Genomic DNA, 19,845 nt, shown 5'->3' with positions numbered 1-19,845 from the left:
CTTTGTTACAATAAAAGACAGGTCTTGGGCAGAGGAGAAGCCTCTCCAACACAATGAGAAGATATCTTTGAGAATATTATGTTCTATTTACCCGAGCCAGTGAGAAGATGATTACCCAAGCAAGGGCAAGTATAAGCGTTTGTAAAAGTTCTTTCTAATCTGGTGAGTCAGTGAGCACTCTAGGGTTCATGAGAGACAATCTACTCCCATTTCTGGAAGTTTCCCCTTGGTCTTGTCTCACAGGGGTCCTTTCTTGTTCTGCTTTGTGGTGGGAAGTTCAACAGAGCCTGGAGGAACAACAGACTCACTGCTATTCTCCCCCAGGATCCCTTGAACAGGCACCTCACTGCTGCCTATGAATAGAGCCACAGGGCTTCAGACTTTCTACTTGACTCTCAGTGTGGCCACAATTCTCTTTAGGGCAGTGTTCCAAGTCTCAGTGACTCTTATCTGTAAAATTGGGTGACAGTGTGTTTTTATTTCCCCCTGTGGAAGAACGATAATGACTTAAACGCCAAAATAATCGAATTCTTTGAACTATTGTTCTCTGTCCTGAGAGTGTGGTTATTTTCCATTGCAGATCCCTTCAAAAACATTTTATCTAGATTCTCTTACTTCCCCATTTGCTGTCATTGGTGTGAGAAAGCTACTTACCATAGTCTTACCCATGTCCCACAGGTATGAATACTGAACATTCTATTTAGTGTCTCATTAACACTCAGCCTGGGCTTCTCCTTTTCCCTTGGGGTCTGGCTTTTTGAGGATGGGTACGGTAGGAGAGGAGTGCATGTATTAACTTACAAGTTCACGTTGACATGCTCATCATTTACCTATTAATTTCACAAAACGAATGAACTTGGTGGCAGCCTGTAGTCTCGGCAGTGGATGGAGCAGACAAAATCCTTGCCCTCATGTACCTTCCACTTTGATGAAGCAACTCAACAAGAGCTATGATATAACATATTGTATAATGATGTACTACCCTATAAAATATTCTCATTTCCCAGCTCCATTGATACCTTTCTCTTGGACCAACTCTTCAGCTCCAGGCTCCCTGGCAAGTGGCCCCTTGTCTGGCTGTCACCAATTTTAGACATGAACAGAGTTCATGTTCATACTCTGTAGCCATTTTCAGTTACAGAAACATCTTGCTACTCACCAAAGCCTTAATCTCTGATGCCTCAATCAATGGTTGTGCGCCTTTCCCGTTCGGATGCTCATTTTTTAATCCCCACTGCCTCCCTCAATGTCATCCTGTTCCATTTTTCTTTATAGACTTTCAGGTCTACTGTACCTGCTGATTACTTAGTGGAGAGTGCTGGACATCTCCCTTAATTAATTCCATCGATCTGAAATCCCACATGGTTCGGGGTCCTTAGGTTTCTGAAGCAGCTAAATGGAATGTCTAAATTCCGACCCATTCCTTCTACAAATTATTTTGCCACAAAGTTACTGGGAGGAAGTGCTGTGGTTTTATTTCTTTCAAGGAGTGTATTAATCCACCTTCAGAAGACTCTGCATTCTTAACCAGGCCTTTGTATACAGAGCCGCGGAAGAAAAGGAGATGCTGCGTACCTCTTCCTCCCTTCTCTGTTTCTTCTGTAGTCCCTAACAGGAATCTATTCTTTATACTTGTTTCTTTTGACCATCTCCCTCCTTTGTCACTTATTTACAATGCTGGTTTCTGCCGGATCTGTATCTCATTAGCTGGTGATTTAATTCTTTCAGGATGGGTATGGCCATTCCAATGGGCATAAAGAATGAGCAGAACTTCTTTTTGAAGAACAGTCACCCAAGGTGTTTTCCAGTAGCATAAGATCAAAGCTTATAGCATTACTCTTGGTGAATTTTAAGTACTAGTATTCCCCTAGTACTCCTTGTTAATAGCAAACAGCGGATTTCTGTGGGGAGAGCTATGAATTCTTTTAGGGTCCCCTGATGGTGAGAGTAATGATCTATCCATTGAGGCTCAGAATCAGAATGAGCTACAGAGGTTATTAGCTCAATTCTGTCATTATATTTACACAAAATAAGGGTATCTTAGATGCCAATTTAACACTTATTTGGTATCAGGCCCTAGACTATACATTACGCATGAATGATCACAGAATAAGGAAATAACTATACTGGTTCAGTGATGAGCTGCTACCCAAACCCAATCCCATTCCACACATGCTCCCTCTTCAACCCAGAAGCCTCAGAGAAATGAAGAGAAATTTCAAACACACTCTTGGGCTCTTTCAAGGCTTATGCTCTGCTTTGCCTACTAAACTGGCAGATCTTTCACAGAATCTGGCACTCTGGTAAATGCAGGCTGAGTGGCCAGCCAGATTGTTCTTGGAGCATTGACAATCATCAAAGAGTTAATATTTGGAGAGTACAGGTGGTATGCAAATGGAAAAGGTCGGAGGGAGAGATGGACACCTGTATACACAGCCCTGCCAGTCATGCCAGTCATGCCATCTGACCATCTGAAATTGTGTGTGTGTGTATGTGTGTGTGTGTAAGGCCAAGAAACACATTCTGAAAAGGGTGTGTCTAAAAGGACTTACCCTTTCTGCCTGGGCCAGCCTCACAGCAGAGCCCCATACTGCCTGCGGCTGGGGCAGACTCTGTTGCTATGCGCCGGAAGCTTAATTTTATTATTGCTCTCTCCTATTTAATGTCTGTCTCTCAGGCAGCTGGTGATGTTTTAATGAAGCTGGAATTGTATAGTCTGTAGCGCTGGATAATCATAAGCTGCCGAGTCAGAATCAAATTAATAATTCATGAAATTAAAGTGTATAATTAATTTGAACCGTGCAGATGAGAAGAAGGGCCAGACCCCCACAGCCTGGAAGAAGCTGAAGTGTAGGGAGTGTTTATTTACTGAACTCCGCCTCCATTCCCAAATGGTATAAATCTGCTTGCAGCTTAGGTGTAGCAAGTCCTTGGGTCTACTTGGATACATAGGTTTGAAAACCCGGTAATTTCACCTAAAACTTGGAATGACTTTCTTTGAATTGCAGAAGCACTTGGATTCAAGTTCTCTCTTCTTGGGCTCCAGAAAAATGGCTAATTGTTACGAGTTAGGGATCTTTATAATATGGGAGACATTGGAAATTTCACCCTTGAAAGAAGAATGTAAATCAGATCCCAAAATTCAGAAGCCTTCCTCTCTTTCTCCTATGAACGCAAGTGGGTGCACACACAGGGTGTTATTTTTACTTTTTAGAAAAAAAATTTAGTTAGCATATGCTAAGAGTTAGGAAAATTAAATATTTTTAGCGCTATTCTAGAAGCAACAAGGTAAAGGGCAAGCAACACAGGTGCCTCATCCAGAGGTAGGAGCAGGTCTGCAGACTTCCAAGGCCCCTTACGTTACTTGTATTCCTCTTTTGGACAACTACATCCTGTGCGGCTTTGTTGTCTCTTTAGATGTAAAAGGCACGAGTTGTGCGTATTATCAGCATCAGTTATTTGTACAACTTGCCAGGGCTTTTCATGTACTCCAGATATTTGCGGGGACCCTCCACTGTGTCTGAAGTGATGTGTAGGAAAGGTGAGTCCCTTGTGGATTTTGGATGATGAATGTGGTAGTATGATAGCAAGCCCAGGGATTTGTTGGGGTCTAGGCTTTTCATTCAAAAACCCCAGATAGAGTTTAAGCCACCTATTTAAAACAGCTTTCTACCCCGACAGAGACTGGCAGGGAATGAGAAAGAAGAAGAGGAATCTGTAGTTGTCCATTCCTTCTTGTCAGGCCTGTGAGAGTTCTTGTTCTAAAGGGACAAATGACTAGAAGCCTTGATACAGACTAATGATGCATAAGCCCCCAAAGGTTTGGGCTGAATTGAGGCTCAATTGACTTCACATTCTTAGGTCTCCAGAATGCTTATTTGTCTCTCACATAGGGCCATTCTTTGTCTGCCTCCACATCTCCTTTAATATAGAAACTCTAGAAAGAAGCTGTACCTTGAGATACTCCTTACAATTCTGTTGGCCTAATGTGTAGTAGTGTTCTGTACACCTGGGTTCTTTACCCTTCTCTTGATCTGCATGCTTCTCCCACTTGCCTTTACTGGCCTTATCCAGACATCTATAATAATTTTCTGCTTCCTCAAGGTAAGGTGTCAGCTTAGCCATTAGTGGCTTGCTAAATTGGCTAATAAATCATTAAGCACATTCCAAGGTCCTTGGTTTCTTTTAACAATTTTTTTTCCCCTATGCTGGGGCTTGAACTCAGGTCCTGGGCACTATCCCTGATATTTTTTTTTTTCTCAATGCTAAAGCTCTACCACTTGAGCCACAACTCCACTTCTGGCTTTTTGGTGGTTTATTAGAGGTAAGAGTCTCATGGACTCCTGGGTTGGCTTCCAACTCAGAACATTAGGTCTCAGCCTTCTGAGTAGCTAAGATTACAGGCATGAGCCACCAATGCCTAGCTTCCTCCAACACTTTTTAAACTATAACTTTTATGACAAATCAGGAACCTCTGATACCCAACCTATAACAGATTCCTTTCAAGACGAAAGTAAAGACCTTGTAATATGGCTTGCTTCCTTTCTCTAAAGCATTTGCTTACACTACTAAATTCTCATTGTGAAATAGCTATCCATCAGTGTTGTACAAGACAGTAAAGAATTACAAATTAAGTGACTTGCCCAAGACAACTAGAAATTGTTGGTACCATGATTGGCATAATTACTTTTTTTTTTCATTTTGTATATGAAGTCTTTGGTGATGCTGAGGTTTAGAAATAAGATTTAACTACCTCACAGCACCTAGAATTGCCTTATGTAATTGAAAGTTTAAAAAAAAAATTTCTGCCAAGTTAAATATTATAAATTTAAAATTTTTTATTGATGAGTTAGCAGAATAGTATTCTATTTTGTATAGTTATTTTAGCCTTAGAAGTTTAATAGGTTTTGACAAAATTAAAAATCACTTGTAATTATTGTAGAATGACCAAAATTTGTGAAGCGTTTACCTGTGAGTCTTCTCTCTTCATCTACTAACAGTTTGGTCGACTCATAGTTGCCTCTTTGGGGAGGAAAAATGACTCTGATTTGAATATGCTAATTAAAATTCATCGATATTGTGGCCTTTTTCTGTCATAAGTTTACAAGAGAGAGAATAGGACTAAATGGGAATGATAATTCCAGTATCTATTTATGTATCACCTGAATAAGTGGACGGTGACCTCTCAGGCTCAGTTCTTTTAGCCATGCAAACAGTGATTAGCTGAGATTACCATATGATCAATTTAATCAACCATGTGGCATTCAGACATAAATATGGCTAGCAACAGTGAATTAACTTAAAAAAAAAACTGGTTACATCTGGATGTATGAATAGATGCCTGATGAAACCTTATCAAGGAATTATACAAAATTGTGAACATGACCACTTATCTCATCATTGAATTAGCACTGCATTTGACATTTCTGGGTATGAGATAAAGGTCTGTGGACTATGAGATGGTCTCTAGAAAGTCTTTTAGGGAAAAAATTATTTCTTAAAACCTGTAGTGACCAAGCAATGTGTTGCTAGTATAAGCAGCTTGTACATCTCTTACAGAGTAACTGTTGTATAGTCCTGCTGAAAAGAGGCCCACTACTCTAGAGGCTCATTTGGGAAAGTGGAGGCTCATTGTTGGACCCCTCCATGTAGATGCAGAGTTGGGTTCAATATCAGCACCTGTCCTGGTATTCTCTTTCTCTGAGAGCCTGTGCTTCATCTCTCTGGGTTTTCCCCAGCAAACACTCTCAGTCATATTTCTTTTTTTTCTGGATTTTTTATTGTTACTATAAACGTGATGTACAGAGAGGTTACAGTTACATAAGTCAGGTACACCTAAGTCAGGTAATGAATGCATTTCTTTTTTGAACAGTGTCACCTCTTTCCCTGCTTTTTCCCAGTTTTCTCTCCTGTCCCCCACCCCAAATTCTAGTTCATTTTCAACATAGTGTCTAGTGAGTATCCCTGCTGCATTTGTTCACCTTTTCCCCACCATTTTTGTGATCCCATTTTCCTCCCCAAACAGATTACTTACAAACAAAAGATACAGAAAACAAAGATAGCAACAAAGGCAAAAAACACTATCGTTTTCATTTCTTCTTTTTGATCAGATATTCCACAGATATATGATACTGTTAAGATTTTGTTAGAGCTGAATACCAAGCTTAGGCTTGATTAAGTTCCAGACCCTCAGGATGAAGATTCTGACCCTTAAGCAGCTCCTCAATGAGTTATTGCACTTACCCCTTGACCTGCACATAATGAACATGTAATGAAACTCAGTAATTAATATATTTATATATTTTAATATGTGTCATTAATGTCTTTCTCATAATCTTAGAAAATCTTTACAAGCGTGTGGATTTTCTTTTTTAATTACAAGATTTTAGAACAGAGGGGCTATGCCTCTGTAATTTTATTTACTATTCACTGGATTATATTAGCAAAACTACATTTGGGTACAATTCCAGAGGAGTCTAATTTTTACATAAGGCATCTTAATATGTTCTGCAAGAACTAACTTAGTTTAGAAAGTAAATGGACAGGGAACTTTTATTTAGTGGCTCTGTAATTCGAGCATAGAGTTGGAATTCTTTTGAGTAGATCTTGTCTTGCAATGTCCAGTTACACAAGTGTAATTGTCCTTTATCCTTAAGGAGTAGGGATTCATTTAGAATATCTTTCTATCAGATTGTACACAGACACAAATACACACACAAACATATACAAACACACACACAGTAAGGCATTTTGAGTTTAGTTGGAACAAAAGGCAATGAATGGTCCTTTCTGAGCACCATGGACTGACGGTTTCATTGGCACATCATGATGAACTTTGCCACATTTTCCATGAGGCTCTTTGCCTTTGTCAACTGGTAAAATTTAGATGCAGGTCATGGTTAATGGGCTGCACTTTGAGTTGCAGCAGTCTTTGTCCTAAGTTCCAGATAAGCAGTTAGTTCTGCCTTCTCTATACCTGTAAAACAACAACAACAACAACAATCTATCTCTTGTCTGAGAGGGAAGCTCATCCCTCACTGATGTTTCTGGTATGACTTGTCTGCATCAAAATGTACCTTTCAATCATCTTCTGAGGATATGAGAAAAAAAAATCGTTGTTTCTATTTTGAAAAGAAAGAAGTCCAAAATAGTGAAGCCATGGCTATAGATAGGCTATAGATAGGTGAAGCACTCATGTCTTTCTTCTTGGAAAAAATGAGCTACAAAGAAACCCACTTGGTTGAAGAGGTTCTGTGTAATTGTGCTCTTATTTCCTGTGGAAACTAACAATTTACTTGTTTTCCAAAAGAGTAAAGTAATCCATAATTTTCAGAAATTATTTATTATCATTATAACATTTCACCACAGGCAGCAGATAGCCCATTATTCCGAATTATAATGTATTTTGATTTAGACAAGGGCAGAATAATGAAATCGGAACAAACACAGAAAATATGGGTATTAATGTTAACTAAACATATTTCACTCAACACATGGGGGGAAGCTCTCTCAGCCAAAGAATTATTTTCCCCCAAATGCATATATTTTCCCCCCTCAGAGCCCCTGGCCTAATGTTAGAGGGCTGGTGAGAGTCATTGAGTAATTTTTAACTGCAGGATGTGTCTCTTTTGTGATAGTCTCCCCACCCACCACAACATATTTCAGGGTAAATGGCCTGTTATTTTTCTTGCTAGAGCCTTGTCTCTGCATGGGTGAGAAGTACAAAACCAGTCAGGAGGAATTTGATATGCCGAGTGGGTCAGCTCATTATAACTTCTAGGAAACCACAGATAATTGTAGGGTTACTGCTGGTATGCTCTTCAGCTTCCTGTTAGGCATGTATGCTTTCCTCGCTCCCTACCACCCCACCTCTTCCATATGTTTTAGAGGGCATCTGAATAAAATGGTTGATGGTTGATGTATTTTCCAGAGACATCCAGAATTTGTTATTATTAATCTTAGAAGTTTAAAAGAGAAAAAAAAATGTTGCTTTAGTTTTTACAATGAAATTAATCTTAGATAATCTTTATCAAATCATCAGAATATCTTTATTGATTAAAAGTGAATTTTCTTTAATGATTCCCTGTTAAGAGTTTCATTTACTATGAAATAACTAGCTTTGACCCCCTGAATTTCCTTTTGCCATTTAGCCAAGTGCTTATATTCATTTGTTTATTTTTCTTTCTTCTCATCTTTATTATCAAGAATATATTAATAATTTGTGGCAACTCCTTTGTATAACTAGTTAAAGATAATAAAATATATTTTAAAGAGTTTATACATGAGGGTACCAATAGGTTGGATCTACTTATAAGGTATTCAAAAGTTAGCACACATTTTCAATATGGATGTTTTTTAAGTATAAAAACATTTATATTTCTGCGCATGTCTCTTTAACATACACATATTAATAGAATATCTTTGACACACAATATACCATATTTGGTACCATGCTTAGCTCTTTCTAGACTATATATTTTATCCTTCAAAGTAGTTGAAGGTAGTTATGATTATTAGCTCTCTTTTACAGTTAAGGTGCCTGAGGCCTAGAAAGGTTAACTAACTCACCCAGAGACACAAAGTCAATTTAGACAGGCCGTCTGGCTCAAGTCTGCTTTTGTCCAGCACACTGTGTTGTATTCCCAATGTAAGTATAATAAGGAAAGGAAAGGTAATAAAAATGGTACTAATAATCATAATTATAATAAGTAAAGATTACCAAATATTTCCTGTGCATCAGGCACTGTGGCAAGCATTTGATATTAATTGCCTCATTTAATCCTACCAATAATTTGATGATTCTGATGTCAATATTAACTATCAAATATTCAGAAGCAATCTTTCTTTTTCAGCACATGTTAAATAGCTAGTTAACAGTAGAGCCAGTTATTGCTGGGGTAAATACTGAAAGCTTTTAGGACAACAAGGCCACAAGAAATCAGTATGAGGGTAACAAAGGCCAAGTGGGAAGCTGTGGAAGGTTAGGAATGGCAGATGGGTCAGAAGGTAAGAGCTGGGGGTTAAGAGACATGACTTCCTGTTAGTTGTTTTTGCCTTGTTCATAAACACAACCAATGACTTAGTACCAATATGGATGGAATTGATGAGAAACATAGTACAGTGGATTGCCACAGTTCATTGATCAAAAGCCTAGTGCCCTGTTGTCTGAGACCTGAAGATGTCACCTCTTGACTAAAATCCAGTCATGTGGCTGTTTGACCTGACCATATGCACATCAGAACAGAGGTGTGGGTCTTGAGACTGCTTCATGTATATTGTAGATGACTTGGTGATTTTCTTACTCTGGGTCATATGACATAGTGGTGTGTGTGATTTTCCGTAGAGGAAGTTACATTTTCACTTGCTTCCCGAGGCCCCTCCCATTGCTCTGCTAAGGTTCAGCATTCTCTACTCTTACCACCATGAAACATTTTAATGACATGAAGTTACTTGTGGCTCTCTATTCTTCCTCTTAGCCACCATGGTTAAGCTGACCAACTAAGCCTAACCAGCCAGTGAGGCTCTAAGATGCACAATCCTCCAAAAGCCTGACTTCATGTAATCTAAGACAAGACCATCATGGTGGCAAGACACAGAATGAACCCAACTATCTCTTTGCCCTTAGTGCTAAAGAAGAAAGTACTAGAAGAACTAAAATTTGCTGCCGTATTTCTTCTCTGCTTAGGATTTGTTGTTACCACCTGTGTCTGGCTGGAGTTATTTTGGTTGATTTTTTTTTTAAATCACCATACATTATTGTATGTTTAATTTTTCTTCAGTGTACCTGTATTTCTTTGTTTAATGTGCAGAAACAATGAATGCATGGGTAAGTAATACTAATCAAAATGAGGTCAGAACAACAGAAGGCTCTGTTTTTTTTCTTCCTTTCTCGTGTGTGTGTGTGTGTGTGTGTGTGTGTGTGTGTGTGTGTGTGAGTGTGTGTGTGCATGCATTCAGACATGCTTTCATGAGTCTGTTCCATCTAGACAGAAGGTCTTCTGCAAGCTGGCTCCTCCTCTGTAGAGTCTAAGGACTCTTCTACAAAGGATGAACCAGGCAACTTATTTTTATAAACCTTTTTCCTTTTTCCTAATCTCTCTTTTCCTTCCCCATCAGACATGTTAATGGATTATATCATCTTCCCTTCGCATCAGCCAAAAAAAGAAAAAAATTCTCTCTTGGCTTCCCTTCTGATATCAGCCTGTCACTTGATGAGGTCCCTGCTATTTATATTTTTGTTTGTGAGGAAGGAGGAGGGAATCGTATAAATAAAGGCCAGGCAACCCAGCCACCCTGCTGGATATGTAGGGACTCCCTCATCTCATGGCAGCAAGGCCGCCTAACTGGTATTTAAGCAGGGACCAAGAGGTCCACACTGTGAATGACGATGAAAGGGTTACTGGGAAATGCAAACAAAAACAACATGCAAATGAGACTGCCAGCAACAGGTAGACTTAATCAGATGCTGTCAGATGAATTCAGCATCTCCCCGATTGTCGCCTCTCTTTGCCTCCCATTCGGAAGCCCTCATCTGCTCCAGATGTGGTTTAATTTACTGCGACTTGGCTAATTACTGTAATTAAGGATTAATTACTGTTAATTACTTTCACATAAACTCAACGCCAGTCAAAGAGCGAAGCCTTATGAAGTCTGCCACAGAAGTGAGCTGGGCTCGGCGGCCTGTGTGAGCTCTGCAGGTCTCTATGTGTCGCCTGGGTCCCTGCTGCTGCAGAGATGCCTCACCTCCAGCACTACCGATGGGATGGGGGACCGAAGGTACACGAAGGGTCAGCGCTCAAGTTCTCACAATGTGGCACCTCACAGACCCTTCTTACATGGGGCAACCCCAAGGACAGAGCCATGTTGAGAAGAGGGCCTAGGTAACTTGCAGAGGTTCGTAGCATGTGTAGGAGCAAGGCTTGTCTTCTTTAGCTATTGTTACACCATTGACTTTCTGAGCTGGTAAAAAGCCAAAGTTCCATGTTGGTGCTAAGGCACAGGAGATGTTCACCATAGGCAGTTAGAGTAAATGTAAAACAGGGTCCAGAAACGATTACCAGGTCATCCATTTTTTTTTTCTGATGAAACAGGGATCTTATTTTTGAAGTTAGAAATGGATAAAAGAATGGTTTTTTTCATACTCTGTATAGCTAAGCATATATTTATAAGGATTAACACCACCCAAAATTCCTCTTCTCCAACTTCCTGGGCTCTGGAGTTAATGCTTTCATTTGATCTAGAGAAACCTGGCACTCTAGTCACTATTAGAAATGTTCACCTCTTTTTAAGTTTGGAATTCAGCCTCCTCCCAGTAGATGACATGACTGTCTAAAGAAAATAGGAACGCATCATTTTATACTCTCTTCATTTCCTCCCTAGATTATTTTCTAATCTATCTATACTCTTGTTTTCTTCTCCCCTTTCTCATAGATACTCTTTTCCTTATAAAGGTGAACTTTCTATTTGTCTCCACCCACCACTTCAAGTTTCTCTCTTTGTTCCTTTGCTTATCATTCTTCCCTCTTTGATGTTTCCTTGCCTGTAGTTTTTGGACATTTCTCCTCCAACTATAGAACTTGAAGAAAGCTTTTTCACACTCTATCTTCCTCAGATATAGACTATTTCTCTTCCTCTCATTATTTAGATTCTCAAAGAGATAAATGCACACTTCCTTAACCTCCTTCATTCTTTAATTACCTCCACCACTGGCCGATGCTTTTCTAGGTAGTGTCCCCAAGATTCCACGATTGCTCAATACCTTGTGTATTTTTGAGTCCCCATCTAGCTGAAACTCTTTCTTAACTATATTTGACTTTTATTTCCTCATGACTTCGTCAAGGACATGGCTCACTTCCTTGGCCTAGGTGATTGGATCTTTCTGTTCACTTTAATGGGTATATTCCCACGAGGTCCTGTGATACTGGTGTTTCCATTGTTCTGATATTACTTCGGCTAGGCATGGATTTTCATCAACTGTCGCTATTTGTGACTTAACTAGGCTGAGAATTCCTTCATGTTAGATCACATGTCATTCATGGTTGCATTTCGCAGAAACAGTGCTACCATCCACACAGTGGTGCCTCCTTCCTGCTTGGCAGACCGTGGAACGAACCCTGGGTCTTTTGCACCTTTGGATAAAAGTGGTCTCTACGGCCTCCCTTATTTCCTGTGTCCCTTTTACCCTTACACAAGAAGATTTTCTGTTAGGGGTAAGAAAGATTGTGTACCATTTAAGAAAGTCCTAAGAATAGACTATTGTAAAGTAAGGTTCAAAGAAGGTTCTCTTGATAGGAAAATTCAGAATGGTTAACACAGAAAATAAACAGCAAACCTACATATTATGTAGTACCACCTATTTATCAAGCTAACCTGTTTGCACATAAGTAACATTTTCTTCAGATTGACCTAATAACAACTCAAGTATAAAGGAAAACTTAATTTAGGAGGAAAGAAATATTGAAATTAATTTTTAACATATCCATTTACAATTTTAATAAAGGGAATTAAAATGGCCTTTTCAAATAAAGGGATTTTTGTTTTGGTTTTATTAACTACCTAAATTAGTTGACCACGTGAAGGACAATAGCTTTTATGGAGTTAAATTGTGTTTTCTATTGGATAGAATTTCTTTGTATTTAGTTTTTGTTGCATCCACAAGGTTGTTTAATGAAGTTTTTTCTATGCACGATGAATTTGCAAGCAGAGCTGTACATTGCTGGGCTGTCCCACATCTTTGCATAAGCTTACTATGCATTGCTGTATTGTTTGAGCATGAACTCATTGTATGTTTATGGTAGCTGGTTATATGTTCATGGTAGCTGGTTTTGATTGTAGTGGAAGCAAAAATGTAATATTATTTCAGTACTCAGAGGTCAGATCCTACCACTGGCTACTGTGAAGTTATGGTTTTTCATTTTCTCCAAAAATTTAATTGTAATAAATTCATGACCAAAAGTTAAGATCCCCAGTAATGGGTTAAAGGAATAATTTTTTCATGTAATAAACCAAAATCAACTTTTCATGCTTAAAATACAGAAAAATGTAAAAACCACAACACCAACTTATTTAACTATGTCCATGTATTTCTTGTGTGAATGTCATTCACAATTTGGATTTCCATTTTAAAGTGATTTTTATTTGGTAAGCTATCACCTCATATAATGTATCTTGCTATTATTTACCAAGTACTAACTAGTGAACTAAGGAACTAGGTAGAATTTTTTTCCCACCTTATATAAAATGGATATAAGTAGATAACTAGTCCACTTAACAAGTGTCTACTGAGTGTCTGCAGAATGACACACAGTACCAGGCCCTGAAGACTCAAGCTATTAAATTGCTTGTGATGGAATTACAGGATTGTAGTATTGTTAATAATTCAATTTTACACTTTTCCAAGTAGTAAGACATGCAGTTTAACATATTGAACACTTTTCTCTGTTGTTATCTTATTTTCTTCAGTTGTCAGGCAGCATGTAAGAAGGGAGAAAAGTAAAGATAAAAGTTTATATGATGTTATTCCCTCTCTGTGATCTAGAAATGGAATAGTTACCTATTACCTTCCTGTCAATGAAGTCAATTATTTTAGGAAGGTCTATGAAGTAAGGGAATGTGAAATAAAGTACTAATATTATAACTGCTAAATGGGTTGGTAAGGGCTATACCTACAAAGTGAAAAGCAAAACGGAGCATTTACAATGTTCCTATAGTTCATTAATACTGTTGGGGAAAATACACCTAGACAGCTAAAATGAATAGATTTCTTTGATTCTGTGTATATGTATATGTATGTGTATATATGTGTGGGTATTATATTACATGCATTATACTACATGTATCTTACATCATGTATTTATGTTTATAGTGACTAAGCAATACATACAGCATAATTTAACTTCTCTTTATTCCAATTAAAATATAACTCTATTGCACATTTTTATCAAAATTATTTTTAAAATATCACTTTTATTAAAAACTTGGCAGCAAAAGAAATTATTGACTACTTAAAGAGATCACAAATAACTAAGCATAGGTAGGCATACTCTGTATATGGGTATCGATCTCTATCTCTTTATATATATATATTTATATTAAACATCTATAGAATATTTATATTTCTGAACCTCACAGTGACATGCATCGATGTATGTGTGCCCACATGTGTGCTTCTGTTCCTGGAAACAGTCGTAGAGGACTTATTGATGAGTGTGGGGGCAAAGCTGGAAAGAGAGAAATTGAGAATGAAGAAGGAAAAGGAACCGGGAAGAGTGGTGATTAAGCTGGCATTGTTCTGTACTGATCACTGGCTGCCTGCTATTGTTTTCTAGCATTTGAAGATGAAACATATTCATTTAGCTTTCAGAACGAATGGCTTTAATAAGGGCAGAGCGTAGAGGTGGGGGTACCGCTGATGACTAGAGAGACCCATCACGGCTCCCCCTAAGGCCATTCCATCAGTGCAGAGGACCACATGACCATTAACTCTGCAATCAGGACAAGTTTTCAACATTCCAGGGTATCCTTCAATGGCAGAAAGGAGTCATTTGGAGTCAAGGGAAGATGTATATCAGCAGTAATTGGATTCTGGCCAAGGCTTTTTAGACAGTATTATCTATGGTGAGGGAATAGAGAGGGGTGGGACACAGCCAAGGGGTGTGAATCAAAGCAGAGCCAAGATAGTGGCAGCCACTTTGCCCGCCCAGGCTGGGTGAGCCTCTCAGCACACACAGAGGGGTTGGCATATCCAGGAGTCAGTGTGGTCTATCTGTGGCCATAGTGAGGCCTTCCATTTCAAACAGACACAGTTGTCAGAATAACCTGCAGAACTAAACTTGGGATTCGACGATGAGCTGCCCTGGCTGCACTTGACTAGACAGAGCTATTTAAGGCCTGAAAGTGCCCAGTGCAGCTCTTCCCAGTGCTGCCCCTCTCCTTCTCTTCACCCTGACTACTTCATTACAATCTGCCTCCAGGCCGGAATTGCCCTGCTTAAGCCTCAAATCATTATAATTACCATTATTAGAAATAGCTGCGGGGGAGGCATTGGAACACCAAGTAGAAAACGTGTGAGTGTCTGCTGGCCCCAGAACCACTCCTTTCTTGAGCTCAGGGGACCACAGGCATGAGGGTTCCACCAAAGCCAGTGAAGGCGACGGCTGTCAGCTCCACTCACCCCACCTGTCAAGAGGGGGAAGCAGTGGGGTTCATTTTTTTAATTGACACCTTCCCCTCTCATTCCACGCTCTCTCGTCTCAACCTAATTCTTCCTTTCATCTTCTTTTTTTTTTTTTTTCCTCTGAGAAAAATCCATTTCTCGGCTACTCGAATAAAGGAAAGGGAAAAAGCCACACGAGGAACAATGACATATACATTATCCTCCAGAAAATACATAGGTTTTCACAAAGGCACATGTCAAGAAAAGCATCAAAAGTCACAAAAATAATTGTCAACCAAATATGAGGCAGTCAAGATGGACGAATGGAAGAGAGAGAGATATGGAAGGAAAGCAGAATTCACCCTCTAAAAATCAGAGGGAGAATGAGGTAGAAAAGAAGTGGAGAAAATTCTATTTCCTATTGTCTGGTTTATTCCTTCTGCCCTTTAAAATAAGCCTACAGTAGAATTCTGTGGAAAGAAAGTAGAGCCAGAATATGGTAGTGCCAGAAAGTAGGTATCATGTGAATGCCCTTGATTTTTTTTTTTTTTTCAGCTCATTAGAGGGGCTGTCTCTTGTTGAGGAAAGATGGTGATATGAAATGGGAGAGGATGGTGTTTACAGAGTTCTGAGGAGACAGGGAAAGAGGTGTGTGTGTGTGTGTGTGTGTGTGTGTGTGTGTGTGTGTGTGTGTGTGAATGGATCCTGCCTGCAGTACTTGTTTCTGGAGCATCTTCCTCTGTCACCTTTAGCTGCCTTCAGAAATCCATCCACACTGTATTTTTCAAAACCAATATAGGGAGAGAGAGCGCATAAGAAAAACTCCATCTGTGGATAAACTATTGAAGGGTCATTTGTATGAAGTCAGAGTAACCTGTAGGGCAATACACTACAAGTATCTGAAAATGGGCAGGATGAATCCCCTGAATCAAGAAACCAATTAGGATGAAATTAGGAAATACATGGGTTTAGTTAGTATTGCTGCAGAATGGCAGCCTCCAAAACTAGGAGCTAAAATCAGCGATTACCTCAGGTATTTGTTATAGTAACAAAAGGCTGCTGCTGCAGTAGATTTGAGGTGCACAGTTTGATGAGTTTTGACGAATATGTTTCTTGCTCCCTAATCACCATCCCCAACAAGAGAGACATCATGTTCCTCACAACAAAAGTTCTTTCATGACATCCTTCTGTCACCCCATCACCACCATCCTGTGGCTCCAGTAATCAGTAACCAGCTTACTATTGCCACAGATGAACTTCTTTCCATAAATGAAATTATATAGAATGCAGGATGCTGGTGGGGCTTATTCATTTACTTAAGTCAAGTTGAGTGTACATATAAAGCTGAGTGTGTGTGCATTTTGTATATGTAATCAAAACAATATTTGTTTCCCTGTGCTCAACACAGTAGTTTGTTACTGAGTAGTATTTCTTTTGGTGAATATAACCACAATTTGTTTATCTATTCATAGGTATTTAGAGCACTTATATTTTAAGCTTCTTCTGGAAATATTTGTGTACAAGTCTGTGAGTGACATATATTTTCATTCCTCTTAGATAAATACCTAGTCTGTGTTCCCAACTCATATGGTTGCTATATATTTAATTTTAGAAGTAACTACCAGTTTCTTCTTGAAGAAGACTGTGCCGTACATTAGATGAGCGTTACATGTAGTTATGAATCCATCCTTATGTTCAGATGAAGAGTTTCATATGGTTCCATTAAAAAGTAGATAACATTAGAGCAATATTTTCCCTAAAATCTGCACATCTTCATTATTGGTTGATCTAATTGAATTGTAGAGTTATTTATTTAAGGCAACTCAAATCTGTACTTCTTCTACTAATAGTTATAGTTCCTAATGTCCCTTAACGTTGTACTTGGGTATCATCTTCTCCAGGATACCTTCCCTCTGTAACACTACTTGCTTCTCGTTCCTTCCGTTTTAATTTACATTTTACTGCAGTGTCCCAAATTGGACAAAATTTCTGTTACCTACTTACTTGTTTCTATTTGCAAGCAATGATTGTTGCTGTTGTTATTGTTGTTGTTGTTGGTATGGGGGGGGTGATGCCAGTTTTGGCATGAGTCCCTTAGAACTGGGGGGATCTTTTCTCTTCCTAGTATCTGCTATTTAATAAGGCCATATACTTAATAAACTTAGTAGTTCAAGTAGTCAATAAACTCTCAAATAGGTGAGCCCTAGACCTCAGAAGCTACAGTTCAAGAAGATTATGGCCCTGCTCACTCTAAGGTAGAATATCTAAAAGGGCTTGTGAGGATTCACCAGTGCAAAGCAATATCAGACACACGCTCACACACAAGGCAGCCTGTGTGTCCTTTATTCTGGACTCTTTCACCTACTATGTGCTATAAAGGGGCTTCTCATCCAGCTTCTGCCTTTAAGTCAATCATCAAGTGATAAAGCACAAGAGATACTTTTGTGTTTGTTTTTTTTTTTTAAACTTTAGTGGCTGAAGTGTTACCTATCAGCCTGGCTTCTACACAGTGTTTCTTACTCACAGCCTGTGGTAAGTAAAATTACTCCAAGATTCAATGAATACGTGCTATTCAGCAGCTTCCCTAACCACCCAAACTGGTCTTTTGTTAGTGGTTATTGAGAGTATTGTCACATCCATTGACCTACTCAATTTTACTTCAAAAGAAATGAGCATTTTTCTTCCCCTTTCATTTCCAGAAGCAGGTATGGCAATTTGCTCAAATTGCTGTCTTTAAAAGTTTAGATGATTATACTTTTCCCCCTTTTCATTTTTTCTTCATTTTCATTTAAGCAGCACAGTGCCTCTTTCTCAGATTGGACATAGTCCTGATTGCAGCATTTGTGAAGAAATCATTTGTATACATGTGTGCGTGTTTATGTGTATGTGTGTTGTATGTGTGTGTGTGTGTGTGTGTGTGTGTGTGTGTGTGTGTGTGCATGTGCTTCCTTACACATTAGTAAAGATCTTAGAGACAAAAATAAGGCTATTCTCAATGATCAAATTAACATTTTATGTTTTAATTCCAAGATATGTTTTCTCACAGCCCAAATAAATACTTGCAACTAAAATACAAAATGAAGATGAGTAAGTAAAAGTAAAACTCACCTAACAGAAAGTCTCCAAGTTTTGAAGACATGTATGGGTAGGGGCTGTTGCTCACACTTGAAATCCTCATACTCAGGAGGCTGAGATCTGAGGAATATAGTTCAAAGCCAACCCCAGGTAGAAAAGTCTATGAGACTCATCTCCAGCTAACTAGCAAAAAGCCAGATGAGTGGAGGTATGGCTCATGTGGTAGAGTTCCAGCCTCAGAAAAAAATAGCTAAGCAAGAAAGCAAGAGTTCAAGTTAAAAGTTCAAGCTCTTGTATTAGCATGTGTGTGTGCATGCACACGTGTACAGACACACACACACAAAAATATGCATGGTAGCAAGTAGTCTAACAGATTTAAGAATAGACAAGGTAAGTTACATTTTAAAGATGTTACATCTAAAGAATAAATTGAATTTGGTCATTTCTGGGATAGGGAAAGACAAGGTGCCAACGGAGGGCAGGGCTTACAAGGCGAGAGCAGTGAGACAATGGTAGGAGCCTGTGGTGGCTACTTGGCAAAAGCCATTAAAACACAACTGTTCTTGTGTCCAGCACCACAGGTCCAGTTCCCTGGGCTGCAGTTATCTTTCCTGGCATCCGTGACTATGGCAACAAAACATAATAAAGCCATTATTTGATGCTCTATACTTTTATATGAAGAAAAAATACATTTTACATTGCAGTATGAGAAGGCTAAAAGTTTATGAAAAGATGAAGTTCTGCCTTCAGGGATATTGCAATCTAGTGGCCATAGATTTTACTCGCTCTCATAGACAATTCCAATACAAATAGGTGACTATGTCTGAGACAGAACCAATGGATTGAAAAGAACAAAATCCTGACCAAAGTGAGCATCAACAGCCCGGGTCTAGCCATTCAGGTGGCTGAGATCTGAAGATGACAGTTCCTTTCTTATTCATGGTGCAATGAGTTCAGGAGAACTCTAAACTATAGAAACCTGCAGATACTTTAATTCTGTCTCAAGCCTTCATCTACAGGGTATCCACTTGGCTTATGAGCTGGAGAATTCACCATGCTTTCAACAGTAAGGGCCACCAAACTACATTTCCAGAATAGTAGAAGACCTGTTGTAGACAGACATATGGACAGATTCATAAATAGTGGACAGACAGGTGGATAGATAAGGTGACACACTGAGGGCAGTATCTAGGTTAACTCAGGTATCTTCAGGAAACTATATAAAAGTCTATTAAAAACATGAATGTCTATCAGTAGCAAACCGATGTTATTCCTGCATATAAACCTAATCAATATAGCTGGGTGCCAGTGACTCGCACGTGTATCTTAGCTACTCAGGAGGCTGAGATCTGAGGATTGATGTTTGAAGCCAGCCTGGCAAGAATGTCCATGAGACTCTTAGAGACATATACAGAATAGGTGTTAGCAGGCCTGGACAGCTCGCTGCTTGGAAATGCTAAAGGCACAGCTTCTGAATGTGACTGGGGAGCAATCGACAGTGATGAATGTGAACAGTAATGAATAACTTCATAATACTGCGGAGATGTCATAACTCTCCATACTAGTCTCTGGACAAGAGGAGTGGCAGGAAGCTTTGACTCGGGTGATATGATCCA

The 19,845-nt window shown here is 39.1% G+C and overlaps 1 protein-coding gene across 4 annotated transcripts in view; it reads left to right on the top strand.

The window, feature by feature from the left end:
- Pbx1 (PBX homeobox 1) overlaps positions 1-19,845 on the top strand; it is a 298,114-nt gene that overhangs the window by 150,688 nt on the left and 127,581 nt on the right. The gene's annotated exons all lie outside the window — the stretch shown is intronic.

This window comes from Dipodomys spectabilis, unplaced genomic scaffold (genome assembly GCF_019054845.1).
Source record: "Dipodomys spectabilis isolate Male_0828 unplaced genomic scaffold, ASM1905484v1 ptg000036l, whole genome shotgun sequence".
NCBI classification, from domain to species: domain Eukaryota; kingdom Metazoa; phylum Chordata; class Mammalia; order Rodentia; family Heteromyidae; genus Dipodomys; species Dipodomys spectabilis.
Note: the sequence above shows the minus strand (reverse complement) of the source record. Positions and strands in the feature narration are given on the sequence as shown.